An 18,726-nucleotide genomic window follows, 5' to 3' on the forward strand; every position below is an offset into this window, starting at 1 on the left:
CTCCAGAGCTGACAATCCTGCAACATGTCAATTCTTCTGAAAGTAAAACCAGCAACTCCTATTAAATACCAGCTAATCTGCAGTGAGTTATGAAAACAACTTGCCCATGCACTATTACTTTAAACAGGGAGCAGAGAAGGGGTGAAATAACTCTCTCCATCCCTCCTTTGCTCCAGAGGCTGGCTTTGCAGTACTGGCTCTGGAAGTCTCCTGCTCTAGCAGTAGAGACTGATGGAGGACCCCATGCCTCAGGGAGATGGATGTTGCAGCACCTTTGCACCTGAGCCTTAAGCCCTGAAGCTCAGTGACAGGATCCAGTGTGCATTCACCAATTTCCTCTTCACCCTTAAAGGTGCTGAAGTAAGGAATAAAGAAGATATCTGGGGTGAGACAGTTTGAAATGGACTCCCTGTTGCCTTCACAACTACAAGTCAAGGTCTCAGTGCAGATCAGACAGCCTCCCTCCAACTGGGAGAGCAGCACAGCTGGGAAGAGGATCCCAGGCACTGACCTGCAATACTCAAGGGCATCAAGGTATCTGAGTCTTAATGCTGGAAGAGTAAATTATAAATGTATTTTATTTCAGTGTGATGTTAGGCTACAGATGACATTGACATTTACAGGCTTCTTCACAGCTCAGTTTCCAGTTTGCTCTCACATTTATCTGGTATCTTTATCAGAGACCACCTCCACCCCACACAGCTCCAGCTGAATTCTGCACTGCCCTCACAGACAGCCCTTGGCCATATGAAATGTTTAATCTGGGGTTAAACCTGGGGCGTGGCAGAACCTTTTCCCTGCTAAGGACTGAAAGCCTTCTGATCACCTTTGACAGGGCACAACTTGACACACATTTTTACATTATCCAATAGTAACCAGAAAAATAAATAAAATGTGTTGGCAAGCAGCCTGAAATAAAATCACAAGTCACATTGAGGCCTGACTCCTATCTCACCTTCCCTTGTTGTTTCTTTTTGTCTCCCTCAGCATTTTAAAATCCTATTCTTCCTCAAAGCATCTATCTATGGCTGAGATCAGGCAGCAAAAGCCATAGGCCTGAAATACTTTCTTTTCTCCCACTGTCTGTAGATGCACAGCAACAGCTGGAAGGGGCCTTGTCCTTCTGGACACAGCCCACAGTCCTGAACTCCAAAATTTGGCTTCTGCTATTTCCACATCAGCCTCTATTTGCCAGCCCATTGCTGTTGTTTGCCGCTTCTCTTTTACCCACTTCTCATTCACCCACTTTTCACTCTACCTGTGCATCTTGGTTTTTACTCACACCTTCCCCTCCCCAGCTCTCTTCCTACACTGTTGCTCCTTCTTTTCTTCACCTTTGTAAACTCCAAGTCTTGCTGCATCAGCTTCTAACACCCAAGAGCAGTATCTTCTAGAACACTGTTTTGACCTGCCTCTCATGCTCATGTGCTCACACCCTTTATGTGACTCTTATTTATGAAATACATGCTTAATATAGCAGTAGATGGTTAGTTATCTTCCTGCATCAGGCTGAGTGGAGAGGTCATTTATTCACACAGGTCTCTGGAAAGGCCTTGTATTGGAGCAGTGGTTGGTTCCCCACTCTGTTGTTGCTTGGTTCCATGTTCAGGATCGTCCATGAAAGAAAGAACAAATTAGACCAGTTCAGTCCCACAGGTAAAAGGAGCAAAGGGTAATAAGAAAAACCCCTAAAAAACAAAAACAAAACCAAAGCCAAAACAAAATAAAAATACCACCAACCAACCCACCAACAAAACAAACCATGCAAAAGAAAGCAGACAAGAAAAAGTCCTTGAGACAGAAATCAAGGTTAAAGATTTAGCAGCCAGAACAGCATCAGAGAGGAGAATTTTATATGACAAATATCACATGATATGTGGGAAAAAGGTGAAGCCAGATGTCACTGAATCTTCAGAAGTCACATGTGTTGGCTCCCCTGTACAACTCCTAGGGAAAGGAAGTACTTGTATTTAAAGCCTTCTGTTTCTATATTGTTTCTTAAATTATACTTACTGCTTGTGGAGTAAGTGGAAAAGTGATCTACACCTGTTATATCTAAATCTCTTACCCTGTTGGAAGTATACCAGAGCAGAACATTTATCTGACATTTTAAATTAATGAGACAGTTGTGTACTGTCTTTAGCTGTGCCACTGTCAATCAGCTCAATTTTGTTTAATACACTGTGCTCACAAAATGTGTGAAATGTTTTCTAGATAGAATGGGAGTGTAATCCTGACCTTTAAAAAAGGGTAAAATTTAGATAGCTCATTCTCACTCTTGGCATATTTTACTGCCAAGACATATTTAGCACAGTCTTAAAATTGAAACTCTTATCAGAGCTAACATAGAATGGAAAGTAAAAGTCAATAAGAATGTCCCTAAATTAAACCATATCAGTCTTTCCCACAGTTCCTGTGATATGTTCCAAATGGATGGCCGTCAGATGATAATTATAAATCACTGCTTTCAATTTTCTAACTTGAGCATGGTCCAAGATAGACAGTGAACACCTCTGAAATAGCTTATACTGTCACCTCAAAGACTTCAGGAAGATGTTAGGTTTGCTGTCATTCTGTAGTACTTACATGGCAAAATCTGAAAAGTGTCTTCTCACATAAGGTTTTTGTACCCCTTTGCAACTTGAGAAGGTGTTGGGCAGCAGCAGAGACTCTGGAATAATCTTCTGTGAACTCAGGAAGATGGTACTATACCATGTCATTCTTAAGTCACATTTGAATTTTTTTTCCAGAAACAGTACTAGAAACTTTTTTTAAAAATGAAAGTTATTGGCATTCATGGTGGGGAGTGGGGGGCATCCTGCTGAGTGGATTTTAGACAATTTTTTGGATCAAATTCTATCTGTCACTAACTCACAGAAATATATTTGTAGTGCTCAAAGGATCATGTATTGCACTCCTGATCCTTGAAAAATATAGACTGGGTAAGTTTCCTACTTGCAGTTTCCTCTTCCACAGCTTGCAGGATCTTGTGAAATGTTCCAGCAAATTTGGGCTGGAGTAATACTAGAACAGCTATAGAAAGTGTTGGATACACAAAAATGGAGCAATGGACAGTAGGGGCTCTTCCAAAAGGAAGCTTGAGAACACATAAATATATTTCAAACAAAAGTTCTGAACCTGGTGAAATTTGTGCAGAGGTTTAACATTTTACTTAGTGACTAACTCTATTTAAATCAATGAGGCTCTTCTCAGCATGTAAAACTTGACACATACACAAGGCTTTACAGGATGAGGGCCAAATATTTTTTTTAAGAGTGTGACTTGCTTGGAGACATTCCAGAGGAAAAAGAACCATGTGGAGCTCTCTATAAAATTGTTGGCACCATTCTGCTTATTAAATAGACATGAATTCACTCAAACAAAATAAGGTCTAGACATTTATATCAAGTATGTGGAAATTTGTGCCTATTCCTAAGTTTTAAAAAAAAGTGATAACGCTTCTAGATTTGTAGGTTGGGTTAAATTCTTGTAAATATTCATTTAAAGTTTTATAAGCTTCCCTCTCTTACCTATTTTAGTATCTTACCTATGGTTCCTCTCTCAGGCTACAGTAAATTGCTGTAAGTTTCAAGCTGACATAGAAAATAATTTCTATTATTTACTTTATTATCTTAGATGTGGCAAAACATAAAATTTCCTATCTTACCTCAAGTTAATTCCATGCTGAGACAAAGAATTTGTTGTTCAATTTGCAGCTTGTATATTGAAGAGCAATATATTCATTTCAGGAACAGAGTCTAATTTTAGATCCATATTGAAGGTGTGATGAAAAGGCAAATGCTAGGAGTGTCAGTAGGACTTTTCAAGAGCAAGCCCAATATAGTTCTGGAACTATATAAGGATTGTGAGATGAAAGAAATCATAGAATAGAGTTTACTGATCTAAGTGGAACCTGTTACATACCTAAAATTATTTACTCCCCAACTGTTATCATGGGCATGGCCTCAAACTACATCAGATAAATATGTCAACATTATAGCTCTTCAAGAAAATAGAAAGAGTCATTTGGCCCACTGGGTGCTGGACTGCTGGTGGGTAGCTGCTGCCAGCACTTTAAATAAGAGGTCAGGGGAGACACATGGAACACCTGGCAACAGCAGCTACTTTTGTTAATCACACAGGCCACAGGTCACATTGTACCACAGCTAACAAAATCAGTCACTTTCAGCAAAGCAGGTTTATTTGACCTCAAGGTGTCTTGAGGTCAGAGTCAAAAACTTCTGCAGATGTAGACAGGAACCCAGCAGGATCTTCACAAGCCCCCAGGTGCTTGCTTCCAATTGGTTTCTCACACTGGGACTGTCTTTGTAGGAATCCTTTAAAAACAGTTCAAAAATATGGCATTAGATGTCTTAAGGCACACTGCTTCAGGCTGCAGACAGCCAGATGCTGCCTTTTGGGTAACTGGTTTTCAACTACAGTTAGGGCAGCTGTCCCACATCCATACCAAAATCCTCTAGTCCTCCCAGTCTGAGACCTGCATGGGTTAATAGGGAGCATTGCTACATGAAGCAGGTACATTTTAGTGAAGAGAACTGCAGTGAATGTCTTGGAAGTCTTCTTCTTCTGTGACAATCCCTGTGAGTTTTTCAACAGATATAGCACCCCACATATACAGGGAAAAGAATAGTTTCTTCACCAGCTGGGCTGGGCTTGATGCTTTAAAATCATCCCTGAAACAAGGATTCCTTCCCTTCTATAGGCATACTTTCCAGAGCAATTTCTGCATTCCTATTTTTAAAAGTTGCACATTTTGAAGATATGGGAACACATGCTCTTTGCAAGATAATCTCCAGCTCCTTCCCCACTCCATACTGTCACACAGCTCAAAACCAATTTTAATGCATTGCTGCAAAGTCTGTTATAGAAATGTATATAATCTATATGATGACTTGCCTGAGAAAAAAACGGGGAATATTGCCAAGAAAGGTAATTGCATTTTCAAGGTTTCAGAGTGTTTAGAGGTGGCAGTATTGAATCCAGACCAATGTCCTTGGAAACTATACAGCAAACACAAGGATCAGCAGAGTAGCACTAGATGGCACTACAGTAATTTTCACTCAAAAAGCAGAGGCCAAGCCCAGGGAATGATGAACTCAGGTCCAGCTCTGAATGGGAAGCTCAGATTTACCATCCAGATTTTACTTGTGTGGCCTAGGGAAGATTCTGAGGAATATGAGGTGTAGCAGTCTTTCCAAGGATTAAAATATAGTACATTCAGTTGGTTGGTAAATGATATAATCCAGATGATGAAGAGTGAAAAGCTACCTGAATGTTTTAATTCCACAAAGTGAGACCACAAGGTACCTGAAAATCTGTGATGTTCTACTGAATCCAAAGTAAGCATATCTAGATTCAGAACATCAAAAAGCATCTCACTCAAAAGCACACCAGAAGTGTTAAGTGTTGTTTGGGCAATCAGACAGCTCATTGTCTGTCTGCAGGTACAAACTGCCTGTTTATAATTGCAGTGGTTTCTGCTTAAAAGTGAAAACTTGACTTCCTTAACCAAAATCACCTGGATTTTGGGACTAACCTCATAGCTTACATTTCCTGTCACACAAAATTAAATGCTGGCTGTTGCCAATTTCTAGTAATGTTTCCCACGGGTGATAGCTAACATCAAAGCTCAATACATATCTTGTTCTTCTAACAGTCAATATAACTCGTTATCTCTAGCACACTGATTTGAGAGCTTTTGGAATTTTTCAGAGGTACAGTCTTAACACAGGCAGAACTGAGTGATTCTGTAGCTTGCATTATCAAATACATATAGGAGAAAATAGAGCCTGTCAAGAAAGTCATACTCATTCTTGTAGGCTGAACTACTTTAAACTAAATTCCTATGTTTGTGGCATTGAAAAAAAACCCCATTGTCTATGTCAGATTTGAATTCTAAAACATGTAGAAACAGTTTTAGAAATCTTGAAATTCCTTTAAAAGAAATATTCACGTGCAGAATATTCACTGCAACAGTACTACAAGCCATTTTTACAATATAATTATTTTTCTATTACGTATTTCTGTGAGTTATATTTTGTCTTCTGTTATGCTCCAGGTTCAAATCCTCAAGGGTAATTATTATCTATTTCACTGGAATCAGTGGGAGTTAAATATTTCAAAGATAGGAAATTCTGACATTTAAATTTTAAGGCAAGTTCAATATGAATGTTTGAGTTTCTTCAAGTAAATCTTGTTCTAGTCATACAGCTACATGTACTTTAGGCATACTGCCAGCTAAAAGTCCATTTACTTGTCAGTCAAAAAACCCCCAAACCTACTAGTACATTCCTTTACCACAAGAATGGTTTTTATCAATGGAAATAGCCTGACTGGAGACAATACAATCACTTAGGTAAATAAGCACTGGAACCAGTAGTATTTGACCATAAATTCTGCTCTCACCCTGCCACTTTGTGGAGGTTAACTCAATGGGCTTTCATCCCAAAAATGCTGAAGAGAGTTAACAGCATAAAAATCTAGCATTGCACCCTTGCTTCAAACTGCCAACATTTAAATAGCATCATTTAGTAATAAATGAGATGCCCCTTGTGCTAGAATTGGACTGTTTGCCTGTGCAAGGCTAAACCTGTGGTAAAGATGAGAGACATATGATCTCCAAAAACACTTTAAACTGTCTCTTTCAGTCATGAGCCACTGCTCTTTGAAATGATTCCTGTGTGGTTCTGAGCACATCCTGAGAAAATGTTCTGGTTGTCCTACTTCTTCTAATGTGCTCTCTAATAAGTGCTCCTTTTAATCTGTGCTTTAAATCTCCTTTAATCTGGTCATGGTTTCACACTTTGAGATGTTTCCCTGAGGCTTCCTCTCACCTCAGAAGAGGCTTGAAAACAACCATAACTTGCTGCTTGCTTTCTCAGACATGTCTGTGACTCTGTTTCTGGAGTCCATGTTGGTCCTGATAGACACTGCAGGCTCCATCCTAGATGCAAGGATGGTCTGTGTAGCTGGCAATGAAGCGTGGCACTCTCAGAACAGCTTGGTGAAGGTCTGATGAGACTTGTTTGTTGTTCCCATATTGCAACCTGGGTGACTTAACCAAAGTCAATCCCAAGAACCCATTTGAAGTCCAAAATAGCATCTGGAAAAGATCCCCAACAATGTGGTATGCCTGTGGGAAACAACAACAGTGCCCCAAAGCTCACTGTTTTCTTTGTCACTGCACCAGAACAGGGTGACATGGAGGTGAAAGAGCAAGGCTAGCCCCAGTGGAGGTGTATCACTGCCCAGCTGTGCAGGCTTGGGAAGAGCACTGTGCTTGACAGATGTGCTCAGTGCATGGCTAGTGACATTGGCAAACCTCTCTGGGTCTCTGTGTGTGTGGGTGTGTGAGGCAGGAGATCCAGGAGTTGTCTTACCTGGCTCTATCACCAGGTAACTTGCCTAAACTAAACCTATGCTCTCTTAGTGCCAATGGCAAGGTAGGTAGACTAATAAATATATTCTGTTCTAACCTAGGAGAAAAAGATTTAAAAACTACTTTAGAAGGTTATTACCTACTATTTGGTTAGCTGAACATGTGATACAAGTTTCCCCTCATTAAAAAATAAGTCAAACATTGTGAAATATTTTCAAAATATAGCACATTTAAGACAATCTAATACCCTTCTAGGTTTAATATTCACATCTAAAACTTTCCTGACTTCTTCAATTTGTTTACATCCTGAATTTTGTCCCTCCTCATTTCCAACCTAGCCTGTTTCACTCCTCAGACAGCCTGGGCTACCTGGGGATCACCATAGTGCTACTGGCCTTATTGAGGTGCTTGGGAGTGTTTAGCTGCCTTCAGAAATCACATTAGTAGCCACTAACACCAACCATTACTCATTATCATCAGATTTTTATGAAAGTAAAGTATCTAAATCCTAAATCCGATATTGCTGATCTTTAGTGCTTTGAAAACACAGAACAAGTTCAAAACTTCTTTGCTGCAAGTGCGGAAATCTCCAAGTGGAGTGAAGCCACCAACCAGAATGTCTCCCAAACTACCTTGTGGTAGGCACTGCCTCAGAAGAATACAGCCTGCACAGATATTCTTGGGGACTGTGCAGCTGCTTTGATTTATACTCAAATTATGCTGACAATCAAGTGACCTGGAGAACAAAGAGATTTTTTTGAAGCTATTTTGTAGGTTGTTCTGTAAAAAACCTTGGTCGGCATAAGGCAACCCTGTTGATGCTGGTGTCAGGTATCAGACACAATTTTTCTTCACTTCTCTCCATCTAGTGGTGATTTCTGCAGATTAAAATTGCTCCTACAGGTGCTGAAAACCAGTCTTCCATGTTGAATCATGGAAGGCATGGTCTGCCAATCCTGCAGTACAGTGGACAGTCAGAGGGACAAAGCACTGAAAATACAAGTCTGGCATGCATCTGGGTGGTGTTAATTAGGCTTCAACCTAACCTTCTCCTACTGTTGCTGTAGCCTGAAAAATTGTGCAAATGCATTGCTGCTGAAGAAAGGAAGGAAAACGAAACAAGTGCAGAGAACAGAACGACCAGCTCACATTAGTATTCTGCCCCGGTGAAATGAACCAGATCCTTCAGACTAAACAGGCTCAAATGAAGGTCTCCTTGGGAATACAGCTGCTTGAATAGGAATGGCTCTAATCTCAGCAGTACCACAAATCCCCTTTGAGAAAAGGAATTTTGGGACTCTAAATTTTTAATTGTTCCTCGTTTTCCATGAAACAGCACTGTGCCTCAAGCACTCTAATAACATTTCTGGCTTGCTCTGCTGTAACAATCTGTAAAAAACTCATCCAGTCAGATGATTTGGAGTTTAATATCAAATTGCTTTGGAGAACATTCATGGTTGGAAGTGCATAATAATATGTTTTATTATTGCTGTAAAAAAAAAAAAAAAAGGAAAAGCTAGAAGAGAAGTGGTTTGCTTTCATCCACTGGGGAGCTCTGCTTTCTTATTACATTCTGTGCAATGATAATTAATGATTCCACAACCAGCACTAAAAAAATGTTCCCTGGCTAAAATTTTCAAAAGTAACTAATGACTTGAGGTTTCTTTGCTTTTATGAATTCAGTTTGAAATACCTGGAAGACGGACCTTGTTTTCAGAAAATGCTAAACACTGATTTTCTGCAAATGGTCAAGCTCCCTCTCAAAACCTTTAGACCCTGTCATTTTAAGACCATGGTAGATACTGTTTACTGGTGACAAAGTATGCCAATTCATGAATTAGTAACAGAGCACCAGATTAGATCACAAATAAATCCATTTCAAAGGAAAATATTTTAAAATTATACCTTCCTTGCACCTGCAAGAACAGACTTCTCAGCTCTTGGGATGATTGGAAGTTCCTTAATGAACAAACAAACAAGCAAAAGAGGGTAGGCTAGGGACCGGTTCTAGCAGTTGCTTTGTATTACTCAGTAAAAGAAAGATGAAGAATGCATACTACATTCTTGGGTGGTGCTTGGACATGTCCGAGTACTTTTGAGTGTCACTGCATGTGTTGTGCCTGAAGCTGTCCTGGAGCCTTGCTGTCCTTTTTCTGGCAGGAGGAGTCTCTATTAACACCTATGCAAAGTGGGGAACCCGCAACCAAATCAGAAAGTTGATGTTTCAGCCTTGATGTCAATGCTTATTGAAAGTATAGAACAATGGAGAAAGGAGCATCATAGATGTTCTTATTTCATCCACCCAAATGACTCAGCTTCCAAAAAAATCAGAAAGGCTTCTAGGTCTTTTCCCCAGCTCAGCTGCAGTGGAGGAGGCAGAGGAAAGCAAAGGACTGGAAAGCAAGTAACCAGCCCCTTCTGAGCTCTTCCTCCACCACAGTGATTACACTGGGGTATCCTTATTTCATGCCCCTCTATTTCTAGTCATGTTCAGTTAGCCCAGATAAAAAAAAATTGGATTTATATTATCCAACTTGGTCCAGTCACTTTACCAGCCTTGCCTTTTCTTTGAAGGGCAGTCCCTGACAAGGGCAGGTGTGCTGGATGTTCAGATCAACATTTCAAAAATCTGTTTTTCTTCTGATACCTGAGGTTCTTGCATTCTTAAGTGCAACCTTGCCTTCTATTTATTTAGGCAAGATAGAACTTCTGGTCCTGTAAAATTAACATGAGTCTGCTAGTGAGCAAACAGATCACCAAGCTGTGACTGATTTTACATGCAAGTAAAACTGCCAGAGGTCAGTGAGGGCAAAGCAGGGCAGCACTTGGTAGGTGAAGGTGCCCAGCAGGCTGGCCTGCTGATGAGGGTTCCTCCATTCTTAATCCTGAAGCTGTGCCATATTGTGATTATTTTTGTTAGATTAGACATGAGACAAGACCCTGCATTTGCTCTACCTTTCCCAGGATTGTCCACTTTTGCTTTGCAGAGGTCTCTGTCCCTATTGCAAGTCCCTCTTGCCAAATGTTGTGGTTTATCTACCACATGCTCATCAGCATTTTGCTTCAAGGTATCCTTTGCTGACAGGATTTATCCACAGACACCAAGATTTCCTCAGAAGGATAATGAAAGTGCTTATTGTTTTACTCCTCCTCTCTTTCCTTGCTATTAGGTTTTCCACCACTAATTATTCTTCTCTGCCTGGCTGAAGGAGAGAGTAATGTTCATCTCACCCTGAATGGAAAAAGACTGGAAGTAAGGAGGCAGCATTGAGTACTGACACTAATGATGACTACCCCAATTCCCATGGGCAATCCTCTGGCTTGGTGTGTCACCATGGCCTAGAAAAAGCACCCTAGCACAGGAAATTCCTGCCACTGTAGCTGCACCTCAGTTCCACAGACACACAGATTTCTGGGCACAGATGCTGGGTCTGCAGAGAAGGCTGCTTGCTACATCAGCCAGAATTGAAAAGTGGTCTTTTGCCTTGCTGAACTCCAATTCAGTTTTACAACCCTGACACTGAGGTTTGGTACGTGGCTGATGCTGTTAGGAGTGAGGGGAGAACATGTACATTGACTAACTTCATCAAACTTATTAAGTTCCATCTGGAATGAAAAGGTTTTATTTAAGGTCTATGCCTGCATTTGCTTTCTCAGAATTGCTCTAGGCTGAAGAGAGGATAAACTCTGGACAAGGGAGTGGGAGACAGTGCTTGGGGCCAGAGCTGCAGAGGTTGCCAGGGTCAGACAATTTTCAACAGAGAAGCAGGACACATGGAACAGCAACAATCCAGCAGATTTGGGCTAAGGAAACATGGTTAATGTGGCAGCTCGGGGCTGGTGAAGCAACCACGGTGGCCCATATTAGAGAAAGTGGGCAGTGTCACCCAGGAGTGGCAGACTGAGGGCACTGTGCACAGCATGCCCCGCAGCGCTGCATTGTTGGCAGCACACACCCTGGGCTGGCGGCATGCCTGGGAAATAAACACTGAAAGATGAAAGCAAGCCAATGTGGGAGGTAGCAGCCAGCTCAGTTTCCAGCCTCTGATCACCTTCTTCCAAGTGGTGTTTCCTCACAGCATCCCCTTGTCCTCCTGCAATGCACAGATCATTGCCCTCCATCAGGAAAATTAATTGCCTTACAAAAGAGGGGGTTACTCAGAAATTTTCCCAGGGAATTGCTTTTCATTCAAGGGTATGTGCACACCCTGAGAAAGGAGGTGATCAGATTTCTTCCAATAGGCTCATTGCAGCCTCATGGTTTGGAGCACCCACAACAGTCCATGGCTTTCTCACATTCTTCCCAGTCTTACTGACAGAGCTCTTCAGATGCCCAACACGTTAGTACAGAAAAGCCACAGCAAGTCCCATCGTGCTTTGAGGGCTCAGAGCTGGTCCCTTACATCAATGCTTCCTCACAAAATCAAAGTATGTCCTACAGCTGTCTGGGTCAGGTTGGTGAAGCCTGGCCATGATAACCACCAGCTGCACAGCCTCCATCCTGCTGAGCTCTGCCCACAGCCTAGCTCTGCTGGTATTAGGAATTGTTCTTGTTTATAGCACATAGCAGCCTATTTCCTTTCTTTTCGTCCATCCTATCATCAGATCTTTAAAATGAAACAAAGCAGTTGATTATTTCCCTCCAGCCAGTTATAAGTTCTTTGCCCTAGTAGCAGGCCAGCATGGCAGGTGTTTTCATTAGATGAAAACTGTTGGCTGAACCTTAATCCTGACAAAAGAGCACCCACTCTACAACTATAAAGAGATGTAGCAAATCTGAGGGTTTATGTTACTAAAACTTTATACTTTTGATAAGTTTTAGGCATCTAGCATAAAAAATTTTACTGCATACTGGAAATGAAAAGCTACCATTTGCTACAAAATTAATTAAAAAGTGAAACAGCCTATAAATTGAGGTTAAAACTGACTTATAGAACTTTTATACAAATGGAGTCAGTGTTGGATAACTGCAGAAAAGACTGTTGTGGTTTAACCCCTGGCTTCATCCTCATAAGATTCTCTTCTAAGCCTTCTCTTCTCCAGCCAGAACAGCCCCATCTCCTCCAGCCCCTCTTCACAAGAGAGGTGCTCCAATCCCCTAATACCTCAGTGACCCTCTGTTGAACTCTCTCCAGCAGCTTTGTATCTCCCTCCTACTGGGGAGCTTCACAGGTTCAGTCTCACCAGTGCTGAGGAGCAGAATCAACTCCCTCAACCTGCTGGCAACATGAAGCTCAGGATATTGTTATCCTTCTCTGCATCAAGGGCATGTTGCTGGCTTGTGTTCAGCTTGGTGCCTACCAGGACCTCCAGGTCCTTCCCACAAAGTTCCTGGGACAGCCCCCTGCATGTACAGGCCCCTGGGGCTGCTGCTCCCCAGGTGCAGGACTTTGCACTTCCCCCCATTGAACTGTTAACCAGATCCTGGCTATGTTGGCTCTATATTTATTTTGCCTGTTGTTGCTACGTGTTAGCACATTCTTTCTTGCACTGTTTATGCAGGACTGCCAAGTGGCAATTTAACTGCATTTGTGTGGGGTGCACATGAATCCTTCATGAGTGCTACCCTGCTCTAGAAATGTAAATTCACACATTGGCCTCATCAGTATAATTTTGAATGAAACTAAAATCAATTGTGTATGTTTCATTATATTTTTCATCCTCTTCCAAGGTGCAGAATTGCTTATACAGTGTATTATTTCATCTTTGGGGTTTTTTGCTGGTAATGTATATGCTAGGCTGTGTTCTACATGCTGAAGTATTTTAAGCTATCTCTTCTTCAAGCTAATGCAGGGTGGTTACCTCAGATTCTGCTCACAGGGCAACTGCTGCACCTTCCCCTGGAGCACTTGGTGGCTTCCACTGAACTTGTTTTAGTTTGTTGAGATTTTCTTTGCATTTTGCGACCCCACACTGGACACGCTATTCCACAAGTAGCTGAGCAGAAATAAATAATCACTTTCTGTGGCCTACTGGCTATGCTTCCAGTGGTGTGACCTGGGATGCTCTTGGCTGCCTTTGCTGCCAGGACACACTACTGGCTCATGGCCATCGTGCTGTCCAACGAGACCCCACATCATTTCCTGCAAAGCTGCTCCACAGCCCATCAGTCCCCACCCGGTACTGTTGCAGAGGCCTGTTCCTTCCCAAGTGCAGGACCTGTCAAATTTCCTCGTGTTCATCCTTGCTGTGTTTCACAGGCTTCCTGTCAGGTCATTCCCCAACCGGTCTAGATCCATTTAAATGGCAGCTCTGTCCTTCAGCACTCACCGTTCCTGCTTTAGCACCACCTGCAAGCTTGTTGAGCACACGCTGTGTCCTCCTCAAAAGTCTCTGAGAGAGATGCCGAGAGAACCGGCTCCTGCCATTCTCTGCTGCTGCCTCCCAGTAGAGTAAACCCATGGACCCTTCCCTCCGAGCCTGGCATCTATGCATCCTTTCTCATCTAAGTGCCCACGCTGTGCACTGGAGTGTCCCAGTGTGTCTGCCAGACAGGAAAATGTGATATGTTCTGTTACTTGGAATGGCAGCCGACTTTTTGCGCTGGTGGGGCAGAGAGCGATTCCTTTGCCGACGTGATAGGATGTTCCTTCACCTGCACTTAGGCCAAGCCATGGATTTGCTCTCCATTACACGGAGAAAGGGAGACGAAACTGCTTCGAATGGTTTATTACTCCCAACAATACCGACGTGTCTCCAAGGGCCTCCACGAGTAAGCTTTTCCAGCTCCCTGCAGCATGCAAGGAGCCGCCCGACGCCTGCAGGCACAGTGTCGGGGCGGTCCCTGCCTGCGCAGCATCCGGCCGCCTCGGGAGCCGTACTGTGAGAAGCCAGCTTCCCACCGCCGTTCCCGTTCCGCCTCTGACGCCGGCTGTCGCGGGGAATTCCGGCTCCCGGCGGGGCGGGGGTTCCGTTCGGCCGCCCCTTCCCCGCCGCCCGCCCCCGCACGTGACTCCGCCCGGACCCAAGATGGCCGCCGGCCGGCCGGCCCATTCCCGGCGCGGGCATCGCGCCCGACTCCAAGATGGTGGTCAATGGAGGCCACCGGAGACAGCCTAGCGGGTCAGTGCGAGCGCCGTGGCCCGGTTGGCTGGGCGACGCCCCGCCCCCGCCAACCCGCCGCTCCCATTGGCGCCGCGGGGGGCCAGGCCGGCTCTCATTGGCCGGCGAGGTGTCGCTCCCGGTGTCTCCGCTCCGGGGCCCGGGGAACTATTTTACATTGGGCGGAGGGAGGGAGGGGGCTCGGTCCGGTCGCTCCCGGAGCGGCACCGGCGGCGGGCCCGGGCCGGGGATGCTACGGGCGCTGCCCCCGCCGGGACGGCGCTGAGGCGCCGCTGCCCCCGCCGGGACGGCGCAGCGGTAGGTGCTGCCTCCGGTCGGGGCGCGGGCGCGGCGGGCGGGACCTGCCTGCGCCGCTCCCCCCACCTCGGCAGCCGCGGGCGGCCGCGGCCCCGGTGCCGCCCGCCGAGGCCGCGGCTCCGTGCGGGAGGGAGGCGGGAGCTGCCTCCCTGTCCCGGCCCGAGGGGGCCAGGGGAAGGGACGGCGAGGACTCGGCTGTACCCGCGGCCGGGAGAAGGGCGCCTGGGGCGGGGGAGGCGGGGAGCGGTGTGGGGGGGCGGTTCCGTTCGGTGCCGGCCGCCCCGCTGAGGGCTCGCAGCGGAGCCGCGCGTGCGGGGGCTCGAACCGGCCCCGGCCGGACGGGGGTGCCCGGTGTCGGCACCCGGGGTGATCGTGGGGCTGGTGCAGGAGCAGCGCCGTGCTCGGCGGTCTCCTGTGTCCGAGTTTGCACGCACGGCTTGTCCGTATGGAAATCTCCCTGGCAGAATGACCACTAAAGAGACCTCAGGGCATCCAGCCTCCTGTTAACCCCTTCTGCGCAGGGCCGTGCGTTAAGCATCAGGCCGTCTTCCCTCGTGAACGCTCATAAAAGTTTGCAAGTGGTCCTTATAAGCATCTGATTCGAAGTTGTGAATGATTTCTTGGAATTGTAGGAGCAGTAAATCGAGTTATTTCCGCTGTTGTTGTTAACTTTGTACTTCGATACTTGCACCGAATCACAGTAGCTTAATCCCATGGAATACATTTCTGTCTTTAAATATTTGTTTCATCAGGGTTGTGTATCATCTGGTGATGTGGTCTTATGAACCCAGCATGTACAATAGTCTGTTTCCATTCCCTGAATACTTACGGAATCCTCCCCTCTTTTATTTTTTCCCTCTCCTGTAAACCTTGTTGAAGTTTTCTGCACTGTTTCTGATTGTAAGTGATGCATTTTATGCCGTTCATCATATGGCACCATATCCCATTCTGTGAGGTGTGATCTCTGGCCATACCACACAAACCAAAGATGCTTTTTCACTGGCAGCTAATTCCAGTATTGTTTGGGAGTGTTGCATCCATAGAAATCTTGAAGTGTGATCCGTGCACCTCAAGACCTTGTGTCATGCAAGTTTGTGCCATGAGAGGCTTGCGCTGAAGATCTCATGCAGCTCTCAGCCTGAGCATAACCCCTGTTACCTTGAATATCCTCAGCTGATGAGTTTGCTGCAGTGAGACATTTGAAAGGAGGCAAGTTTCCAAGTTAGCAACCTCCTACTTCATTCAGTTGTGTCTGTAAACCAAGATACTCAAATGGACCTCACATTGAAGCCATAGCCTTAGCAATAGAGTTTCTGTCAGAACAGATTCAATTCTTTACATTTCTGTACATGACTAAGTATGGCAGAGTGAATTAGCTATACTTCTCGGGCAAATTATTTGTCAGACCAAAGCAAACTACGGAAAGAGAGAAAACAAACCAATTTTGTGACCTGGTGCACTGAGTGGATAAAATCCGTTCCGATTTTCCAGTTGGTCTAAATGCCCTGCCTGTGCTCTGGTTTTCAGGATTGCATTAGCAATACAAATCAGGCGGTGAGTTCAGATGGTTGGGTAGCAGTAGCTTGACATGACTTCATGTGTATGAGAGCATTGGAAAAATGGCTGAGTTAGTCCTTGTAGGACTATCTAGAATTTCTCTTCTGTTGCTCTTTTAATGATGGCAGGTACATCTAAGAAAGAGTGGGCAAATGCAAGGGATTAGAAATCAACTGTGTTCAAGCAGAAAGTTTTTATTTTTTTTTAAATCTTCTTTGAAACATGTGAAACCTGTCACTCTGCAGCGAGGTTCTAGAGAGATGGCTGTTCTTCGAATTAGATGTTTCCATGATGGACATATAACCAAAGATTGTATAACATGCATTTTTGGAGCTCATTCATTTTGCTTAGAGATAGATTTTAGTCTAATCAAACAACAGTGATGGTTTTTATTAATAGTTGTAAAGCACCTCATCCTGTGATAGCTTCCTGCAAAATAGCTAAATTTTTGTTAGATACTTCATGGATTCACATCACTCCATGTAACTTCCATACAGCAATTTTACCTATTCTTAAAATTTAGTTAAACCGGTGATACTTTATTTATTGTTGCAAATAGTGAAAACAAATGTAAAATCTAAACAGGATACCTTTTTGTTTACTAAACTGTACATTCTTGACTTTGTAGATGAAAAAACTTTTCATGTACAGGCTTCATCATAAACTCCTAAAATACTGATTTTTATTCCTAAGTGTTGGAATAGGTTGGCTAGTTAAGTAATTCCTGAATAACTGTCTGCTTTACGCTGATTTCCTTGCCTTGTTCCCCCAAGAGCTGTGCTTCCTAGTTTCAGCCTTAGGGGAAATTAGCACTTGGTTTTACCTTTTGGTGTTTGTGCCTAGAGGCTTCCGGGAGGTACAAGGTTTGGTTGTGTTGAGCAACATGCAGTGCCTCCCCTCCATCTGATCATGGCCTGCATTGTACTGAGTAGCCCTCTGTCTTCCAAAGATATCCACCTAGTTTAAAAAAACACGTTTTGATTTATGGGGTTTGAGGTCTGAAGGATGATCAGCTTTTCTGATATGCTGACCTATGCATTAGTTTGAAACAAGCATGCAATTGCTCCATTAAATAAGAAGTGCCCTGGAGTGATATGTATTTGTGTGGTTTGGTTGTTGGACAGCTTATTTTAATCTTTGAGCTATATCTAGTTAAAATGTTGTATTTAAAATTTAGTAAATGTATGCTATACCTTCTGGAGCCCTTATACTTTGTCAGCTTGATAAATTAACTTTGACACACTGAATATTTTTCACCAGCTAACGTAGCTGTTAGTTAAGTTAAATAAAGGAGAAGAGCCCACATGCTCTCTCCATGCATACAGCTGGACATTTCTGTTAAATTTTTCAACAAAAATGAAATTTTGATTGGTTCTTAAAGCTTCATGAATACACTAATTGGTGAATCATCTGATGTGCAGTTTAGTTTCAGGAAATATGAAATGGCTCACTAACTTTGTAGTTACAAGATTATGCAGACCTTCTGAAAATCTCAGTAAGAAAATGTGCACAGTGGTGGTGGTTGATATTTTTGGCTGTGAGAGAGGTTGGCTAAAACTCAATGCAGTTATGCATAGTCTGCACTAGTTTATATGGTAGGCACTCACTTGAAGAATTATCTGGAAGGAAGAAGGAATAATTTTACAGGTTTATCTGCTCTTGGGACCTTATCCAGGTTTTGCTGAAGAAGTTTGCAGTCAGGAACCTCTTCTAGCTCTGTAACAGGTCCTGAGCATAGTTGCTTTTCACCCTGTGTTTTTATAGCGCCGTGGTTGTTGAATTCTTCGGCCTTAATGTTGGACAGCTGCAAAACATTTAAAGCCTATCTATGAAAGATTGGGATAAGAAGGAGGGGGAGATGGAGCCTGGCCCAGATAAGTAATACTTCTTGAGGACTCTGAAGTGTTTTCTTTATGTAGCTGTATACGGTGTGTTCAGGGCTAGCTGGAGACTACTTGATTATGTACTGCATTATCAACTGAAGCATTTAAACCAGTACTCCTTTCTTGTGAAAGTTTGAATCTTTACAGTAGTTGAAGAGTCAGACAAGTCAGGAATTTGGTTTTCTTTTTGTTGCAGCAGAATAATAGCAATTTCAGTGCAGTACATAACTACTCTATGTAAACTCAAGGTTTTTACAACAAATATTTTTACTGCTGTTGTGGGTGCATGGAGCATTCCTTAAGATACTGTTGTACTGCAATACCTATGGTGAGCACCAGTTTGTTAGAGGCAGAAACTTTACAGTGTTTGTAAGTGCTTCGGACTGGAGCACATTTACAGAGGTGAAATTTGAGGTATTGCTTAAAAATTGGAGTAGGAGCAATAAAAAATAATAAAATATTTCTGCAATACTAAATTGGATACATTTTTGTTCCTCCTCAGCAGAATGAATTCTAATAGTAATTCAG

At 43.5% G+C, this 18,726-nt stretch overlaps 1 protein-coding gene across 3 annotated transcripts in view; it reads left to right on the top strand.

The window, feature by feature from the left end:
• The window catches only part of SOCS5 (suppressor of cytokine signaling 5), an 81,594-nt gene that overhangs the window by 33,099 nt on the left and 29,769 nt on the right, over nt 1–18,726 (top strand). Inside the window, exon 1 of one of the 3 annotated variants that reach the window (XM_059841210.1) lies at nt 14,341–14,461. The exons of 1 other annotated variant lie outside the window; for it this stretch is intronic. The gene's annotated coding sequence lies outside the window, so the exon portion shown is untranslated. Of the gene's footprint in view, nt 1–14,340; nt 14,462–14,609; nt 14,759–18,726 lie in introns of those variants that run through there. One more of the 3 variants, XM_059841208.1, reaches the window with a different exon arrangement.

The sequence above is a fragment of the Haemorhous mexicanus genome, chromosome 3 (genome assembly GCF_027477595.1).
Source record: "Haemorhous mexicanus isolate bHaeMex1 chromosome 3, bHaeMex1.pri, whole genome shotgun sequence".
Classification (NCBI taxonomy): Eukaryota; Metazoa; Chordata; class Aves; order Passeriformes; family Fringillidae; genus Haemorhous; species Haemorhous mexicanus.